This window comes from Hetaerina americana, unplaced genomic scaffold, assembly GCF_022747635.1.
Source record: "Hetaerina americana unplaced genomic scaffold, ioHetAmer1.1.p SCAF_149, whole genome shotgun sequence".
Taxonomy (NCBI): Eukaryota; Metazoa; Arthropoda; class Insecta; order Odonata; family Calopterygidae; genus Hetaerina; species Hetaerina americana.
Genome location: NW_027286614.1, coordinates 215,001 through 223,802, shown reverse-complemented (window position 1 = coordinate 223,802; position 8,802 = coordinate 215,001).

The following is an 8,802-nucleotide window of genomic DNA, read 5'->3' as shown; positions in this document are numbered from 1 at the left end:
ATCCCTTCAGAATACCCTTATCTTCAGCCTTAAAATGGGTCTCTTGGAGACAAATACAAGAGGGTTTAAAATCTTGGATTAAAATGGCCAGCTCCTCCTTGTGCCGATAAAAGCCATTGCAGTTCCACTGCAGAATGGAACACATTTAAAGTGTTAAATTAAAATAAATAAATAAATATATAAATAAATAAGATGACTAAAAAGGGAGATGACCAACTCTATTGAGGTTATCGCTTGAAGCGATGTTTCCTCTTCCACTCGTTTGCGAAGACCTCAGTATCAGAGATACTCTGGTCCTCTTCAATTACCTCCGGCCTCTTTGGCTTCACTGGAGGCGGCGGGGAAGGTGTATTCTCACGCCCTTTTGGCGTGTTCCCCTTGGTGGTTTTCTGTGGGCATTTCTTTGAAGGGCCCACAGGAGTAGGTGGCTCCTTGTCCACCTTACTCTTCCCATCCTTCACCCTTTTGGGTTTAGGCACTTGCGTGTTTTCAACTGGGGATTCTTTCGGTATCTCCGTCTGCGTGGCGATGGTACACTTTACACATTGCGTGGTTGCAACGGAAGCAAAGGACCGGGAGAAAGTTGGAGCGATTAGCGCCCTGTATTTTCTCCTCGCTTCCGCATATGGGATTTTTTCAAGGGTTTTTATCTCCATGACTTTCCTCTCTTCTTTCATCTTCGGGCAATCACGAGAGTACACTGGGTGTGTACCCTCGCAATTGACACAAAGAGGTTCCGAAGAGCACTCTTTATCCTCGTGCGCGTCTTTGCCACAGCGCGGGCAGGTGGCCTTACCCTCGCAACGCGACGCGACATGGCCGAACCGTTGGCATTTGAAACAACGCACGGGATTTGGGATGAATGGCCTCACTGGTACCGATTCATAGCCCACAAACACCTTGTCGGGTAGTCTATCACGCGCAAACGTCAAGATCACGGAGGTGCTGTTTACGTTTTCTCCGTTGCGCCTCGTGGTGAGTCGACGACAATCAGTCACTCCCTGAGAGAACATTTCTCTCTTGATTTCTTCGATGTCCACGTATAGGAGGTCGTAGTGACTGATGACTCCCCGACAGGTGTTAAGAGTGCGGTGCACCTCCACCTTGATCGGAATGTCATGGAGCATTCCCATAGCAAGCAGTTTATCGCTTTGTGTATCGTTCAGGGTCTCTATAAGAAGTGTACCATCCCGGAGCTTCTTCACGCTCTTTGGGTCCCCAGGCACAATCTGTGACAAAACTCTGCGAATTAAGAAAGGAGAAACCTTTTTCAAGGTTTCACCTTCCTTTATGCACGACATAATTAAATAGCGCTTACATGCGCCTATGCACTTTTCTCCCCCGCCGGTGTCCGGACGGGATCTTTTTAGTGGTGGAAAGGGTTTTTCCTCCATAATAAGAAATGGTTCGTCCCTCGGCCTCCCCACCCACCACGGAGCCACACATTTGGGACGCCACTCCGCCAAACCGGAGCGGTCGCCAGGGCTAACTCGAGGGATATAGCGCTTCTGAAGTGGTTGTCTGTTTCGGGGTGGATCTTCGGTGCAAGGGCCCACCAAAACCCTTACATCTCCGACCTCCCTACGCAGACCCCCACAACCTTGGCACTCGCCACCGGAGCGAAAACGCGACGGAAGCCGATTGACCGGGAGTGGCTAGCTCCCGGCCTCCCGTTTACACGAAATCCGGGGCCGAAGAGGGGTATCACTCCCCGGTCCATACAGGGCATCCGACACCCTGCTGGGAACCAGAAAGCTCACCCTCCAGGATCCCCTTCTCTCCCTTACGGGTCTCCAGGCACGGCAAACACCTGGGCGGATCGCAGGCCAGATGGTATGGCCGCTCACAGACAGTGGATCCACAGCACTGTCCGGACGCATCCCTTGCTGGCTTGGGGTTTGTTTTCGGGGTTTTCTCCCCGCCCTTTTAGTCGCCTCTTACGACAAGCAGGGATACTGCGGGAGTATTCTCTATCCCCCTACCCGCGGGGGGGGACTGCGTCAGTCACAGTGCCATAAACGCGACACTGCAAAGGCTGGGGTTACCCCGCTCCTTCGTAGAATACATTATGAAATCGTATAAGGACAGTAAAACAGTGCTGGAAGTGAACGGGAAAACATCTGCTCCGATCAATATCACCAGGGGAGTGCGGCAGGGCGATCCCCTATCCACCCCCATATTCTGTCTGGTGATAGATGAGGTAATCCGATCTGTACCCAAACAGATCGGATATAAAATATCGGAGACCCGGGTCACGTCAATGGCCTACGCCGACGACCTTATTGCCATATCATCCACAACCACCGGGATGCAGACCTCTCTTTCGATACTTGAGACTGAGGCAAGAAAGCGGGGGCTAGGTTTCAATGCATCTAAATGTGTCGCACTCTCGGTGATCCCCGCCGGAAAGCAGAAAACCTTCAAAATCGACGCCAGACCAAGATTCCGAACTTCAGGGGGCGAATACATCCGTCAACTACGGTCTTCGGAAAGTTGGCGGTACTTGGGGCTGAACTTCTCCCCCGCTGGAGTTCTGCGCGCCGGCGGGAAACTCGACATTGAGATTGGGCGCATCTCAGCGGCACCCCTAAAACCTCAGCAACGCCTGAAACTTCTTAGATGCTTCCTGATACCCCGTTTCTACCACCATTTTACCCTAGCGGGGTCAACCATGAAAGTCCTTAGAGCCTTTGACAAACAGCTTAGGGGAGCAGCCCGAAAATGGCTGCATCTGCCCCATGACACCCCTATTGGTTACTTCCACGCCCGATGTAAGGAGGGCGGATTGGGTCTTCCCTCGTTTGTTACATCAATCCCGTTGCTAACACTGCGCAGACTAAACTCCCTCAAAACCTCTAGCTACCAAGTTGCAAAAGCCGTCTATGAACACCCATTGGTCCAATCAAGGCTAAGATGGGCGGAAAAAGCCTTGATCATCAACGGAGAGACCCGGACCACAAAAGAGCAGGTGGACCGATACTGGGCCGAAACACTCCATCGGTCCAACGACGGCTACGAACTGAGGGAGTCAGGGAAAGCGGGTTTTAGCACGGGATGGATTGATGGGGGCAGCTTTGGAATCCCGGGAAAGGACTACGTGCACTACCACCAGATACACATAAACGCACTGCCGACCCGCGTCCGTACGTCGAGGGGAAGAAGAAAGGACGGAGCAGTTTCCATCACCTGCCGGGCAAACTGCGCCGCAACAGAGACCGCCGCCCATGTGGTCCAAAATTGCTTTCGAACACATGGGGGGCGAATCCGCCGGCACGATGCAGTGGTAAAGACCATCAAGAACGGGCTGCGACAAACAGGGTGGGAAGTGATAGACCAGCCACACTACCGCCCCGGCGGCATCCTCCAAAAACCGGATCTCGTCGCGAAGAGGAATAACTCAGTGAAAATCATCGATGCACAAATCGTCTCCGGGGTCACCTCCTTATCCGACGCCCATCTGCGGAAGGTGAAGAAGTATGATACGCCGGAACTGAAGGAACTTCTTGCAGCACGGAACGGCGTGACACCAGATGCCGTGGAAGTAGCGACCTGTACGGTTTCCTGGAAAGGAGTATGGCTACAAAAATCAGCCGACCACCTGCTAAGCCTGGGACTCACCAAAGGACTCCTGGCCAGCGTAACGACAAGAGTACTGCAAGGCTCCTATCTAAACTGGTACAGATGGAACCAGATGACCAACACCTGTCATCCGCAGCGAGAGCCATCAAGGGAAGGAATTGGATAAACGAACACTGGATCTCTCGGAACTGGATTTTGGAAACTCGCACCACACCAACTGATAATCGGCCGCGAGAAATAAAGCCGTAGCTCCGCCTAGAAAGGCACATCAACGAGCGGAGGTGTGGTTTTAGTGGGTAGTCACCAGTGGAAACACTGCGTGGAGTCCCACACCTTCCCAGGCGTGCGTAAATGCATTTCCACACCTCAGGAAAAAAAAAATAGCCAAATGCCTCGTCATCAAATTAGTGACGCGCATGAATGGATTAACGAGATTCCCACTGTCCCTATCTACGACGACTGTCCCTATCTACCTCGTACGAGACGGACGTGCCGTGTAGTCGCTCTGTTAGCGAGGAAACTAGCGAAACTCCCCGGGGAGCTCCAGCGTTCCCGCCCGGCGAGACGGAGGCGGAGCATCGGCAGCAGCTGACGCGGAGACCACATAACTTGCAAACTGTGATTGTGCAGTTGGTGTTTGTGCAATTACTACAGGAAATTGTGGAAGTGTAATTGACCCCTTGTGGCCCCTACTGCCCCAGTTTGGATAGATTAGTGTGAAAAACTACGGAGATAAAAATTGCGTAATAAATCAGTTTTTTCAAATTTTCTCCGAAAGTTTTCAAGTGAGTGCGCCGATACTTTTATCCTGGAAAATTGTTGTGAAAGACGTCCCTGGTGCAAATCTGGTTACAATCGAGCGACTTTGCTTTTCAAAAAAAACGTGGGCGGTAACCGGAAGCAGCGGAATCTCTGGTCCCGTGAGTGGTGTCGTTATCCGACAAACTGTAAGTAAAACCTCCCCTATTCCGAACCCTAGGCGTGATTCGCGACAATATATTTGAATAATAGAGCCAAAACGCGAGGGGAAAACCCATCGGCCGCCACGTGGCAGCTACCGGTCGACGTCGGGGGATTTCCCGAGGCCGTCCACGCCCGGGTTGGGCAAAGGTGTGCCGTGCGGGCGGCACATACCACTAGGATATTGACGGAACTCTATCCTAGGAATCCACGCCGCGGCCACCAGCCGGAGTGCCATGTGACCAGAACCTGAACCTTTTGTACCCCTGTGAATATCTATGTCCTAAACGATCTGAATTGCGGAATTCCCTATGACTACTGACAACATGTCGGGCGTGGAAGGAACCGCTGGTGCCAGGGAAAGGACCAAAACCCTCCTCACCGAAACTAAGGGTAAATTTGAAAATAGTGCAAATGACCTTAACCAGTTACTGGCTCACGAGAAAATGACAAAAGAAAAGAAGGGGGAAATGATGGGATGCCTTAGTAAACTAACCTCATGCTTTCACGAGATACTTGCTGAACTAAATGCGCAGGTTGCCGCAAATGAAATCCTGGTGGACTCTTCAACCAAGACCATAGACCTAATTAAAAATACCATCGCGGAGGAATTCCAAAAAATGTCGAATATACCCAAGGCTCCTACTCCTCTATTTACAGACATTGTGGCGTCGCAAAAGGCGCAGAAGAAAGCGACCCAAGTAAACTTGCCGGGTGCAAAACCGATCCCAACCTCAAACTCGTTCTCCGTTCTGATCTACCCTGGAAATGACGATCTAGAAACCAGCGATCAGACAAAGGACCTAATCATAGAAAAGGTGAACCCTTCAAAGATCGGCCTGAAAGTTAAAAGAATCAAACGAGTGGCAAACAATGGTGTATGTATAGAATCAGACTCCAACCTAATCGAGGAAAAGCTGAAAACATGTGACGTGTTCCAAAAAGGCCAACTAATCATCAAGAAACCGGAAAAAAGGAACCCACGCATCGCAGTCTACTCGGTCAAGAACGATATAACGGAGGAACAATTGCAGGATTGCTTGAAAAATCAAAACGACCTAACATAACCAGCACTGGTCAAACCACTATTTAGATTCGGCAAACGAAACGAGCATGTTACCAACTGGGTAGTGGAGCTGGATCCTGAGTCAAGAAGAGTGCTAATGACCTTCGGAAAAGTCTTCATTGGATTTAACTCTTGCAAAATTAGCGACCATATCCATATTACGAGATGCTTCAAATGTCAGAGTTTTGGCCACCTAGCTAAGGACTGTAAGAATGAAAAGGACTGCTGCAGCCACTGTGCAGGGGAACATAAGTTCGAGGACTGCGCCAAGGAAAAAGAGAACATCTGCTGTAGCAACTGCAAAAAGACTAATGTCCAGGACTCCAAACACTCGGCAGGCGATTGGAAATGTCCAATATATTGTAAATTAAGGGATTCTATCGTCAGCTCAACCAACTATGGATAAATCGCCAGGTAATGATGGGAAGATAAGGAACAACCTGCAAGCAATACATATCGGTCAAATTAACCTTCAGAAAGCAAAGGTAAACACTAACGAGATAAGGAAGGTAGCAGCAGAAATGGGACTTGACATCCTTCTAATTCAAGAACCATACGAGTACTTTAACAACGAAGAAAGAAGCTGGAAAATACCGGGATTTGGAGTCTCATCACGGGTCTGCCCACCAAAAGCGAAGGAGAAGTTCCTCGCCAGTGTTATTTTAATAAATAAAAACTATGACCTGCTGTACCATGCAGACTGCTCTTGCAAGCACTTGGCGGTGGCAGAAATAAGAGCAGACCGGAATTCACTTATCCTCATTTCGGCATATCTCCCCCCTTCGGAGGAACTGAGTAACTACCTGCCGAAACTAAAAAACCTCTTAAAACAATTTAGAAACAAAAGAACACTTGTTGCCATGGACTCAAACTGCAAAAATGAGATCTGGTACAGCAAACATACCAACAAAAGAGGACTGGACCTCGAAGATCTCCTAAATGCAGAAGATTATTATATCTTAAACGAAGTGGGGCAACCCTTTACATTTCACTCGCCTCTCGGTGAATCACATATAGATATCACATTATGCAGCCCCCCTTTGCTAAAAAAGGTCTCACGCTGGACGGTACATGACGAACTTTCCATCAGCGACCATAGACTAATCACGCTTGAAATAAAAGTGGAACTAGAAAGAAGGAAAAGAAAGAAAAGACACAACATTGGCGCCGCTAACTGGGAAAAGTTTGCGAGGGAAACCACCGACGAATCCTGGTGCAGACTTAACAGTATTCTCTGGGAGCCAACAATAGGAAACATAGAAGAGAGAGTGTTAGCTCTCACCAAGACACTGCAGTCTGCGGCGAAAAAGTCTATCCCTCTCATAAAGGAAAAAAGCAAGGACGTCCCCTGGTGGAACGAAAGGCTCCACAGGAAGAAGCTAGAATGCCGAAACCTTAGGAGAAGAGCGCAAAACAGTCTAAACGCAGAAGAAAGAGAAAAAAACTGGAGGAGATTTTCGGGAGCAAAACTGGAATACCAAAACCTCATTCATTACTCCAAAGAAAAGAGCTGGAAAAAGTTTGCTGCAACCAGCCTCAATGACAACCCCTGGGGGACGGTCTACAAACTAGCAAGGGAAAAGCTCAAAATTCCACCCACTTACTCGTCAAAAAACGGAGCGGGCGGAGAAGTGCAACTCTTGGACGCCACGTGCCAAAATATCCTAGACTCTCTAGTACCCAGCGACAACCAAACTAATGAAACGAAAGAGAAGGAGAGGATTAGGAAAGAAGCGGATGAAGAAACACCTTGTGAAACAATACTGCTCACAGAGGAAGAAGTAAGCACCGCTATCTACCAAATAAGACCAAAAACGGCACCCGGATATGACAACCTGAACCCCGAGATCATCCAGGCAGCAGAGCCACTTGTGGTAGGCTTCCTGACCACGATCCTTCAGGACTGCTTCAGGATGAAGTACTTCCCCAAAGCATGGAAGAAGGGAACGCTTTGTACAATCACCAAAGCAAAAGAGAAAGGCCCGTCCGACCCTAAGGCCTACAGACCCATCACTCTTCTCCCAGTAATGGGAAAAATATTCGAAAAAATCATAAAAAATAAAATCGAGGAAGCTGTGCCGGAAGAAACCCTACACCACCCAAGTCAGTACGGGTTCAGGAGAGGAAGGTCTACCATCCAAGCTGCAAGCAAACTCCTCGGAGAAATTAAGGGAAGCCAAACTAAATATGTCCTTGTCATCTTCATCGACTACCAGGCAGCCTTTGATTCGCTGTGCATCAAAGAGCTTAAGAGAAGTGGGGTCCCTGAAACTATTGTCACTCTAATTAAAAACTACTTCACCGACAGGAGCACTAAGATCGAGCTCAACAACCTGGAAACCGAGAAGGAAATCTCGAAGGGAGCCCCACAAGGGTCAGTTTTAGGACCCCTATTGTGGAACATCGCAATGAATGAACTACTCGGGAAGCAACTACCAGAGGGATGCAACTGGACTGCTTACGCTGACGACATTGCAATCTCAGTCCCAGGAAACACCAGAAAGGAACTTGAGGGAAAAATTAAGACCTGCTGTGACCTACTCCAGGAATGGAGCACAACTACAAAACTAAAGATATCTACCCAAAGACGGAATACGTGGTCTACGGGAAAACACTAAAGAGAAACCCTACCGTAAAAATATACGGGGAAAACATCAAAAGGGTCGACAGCTTCAAATACCTGGGGATAACCCTAGATGAGAAATTAACCTTTCAGAGCCACATCAACTTTGCCACACAACGGGTAAAGAAAGTCTTCTACCAACTAAGACGATTATGCCGGGAAAACTACAAACTGGAAGCCAGCAGTTTCGCCAAAATCTATCATGGAGTTACTATACCCATTGTATCATACGGAGGTGAGATTTGGGGATCCCGCATTGACCAAAGCAGGATCAAAAGGAAACTACACGAACTGCAGAGAGCGTGTCTCATTGCTACAGCAGGTAGTTACAACACTACGAGTAACGAGGCGCTAGCGGTGATAACTGGGATCCAACCGATCGAGTACTCAATCCAAGAAAGAATTCTCAAGTCAAAACTGAAAACCGAAGGAGAAGCACGCCTTGGAGACATCATATTGAGTAACGAGGAAACCTGGGACAGAAACAGGAAAAAGATCAGATCCCATTTCCTGAGAAAATGGGAAGACGACTGGACAAACACGGAAAAAGGAAGTGCGACAAAGGCTTTCTTCC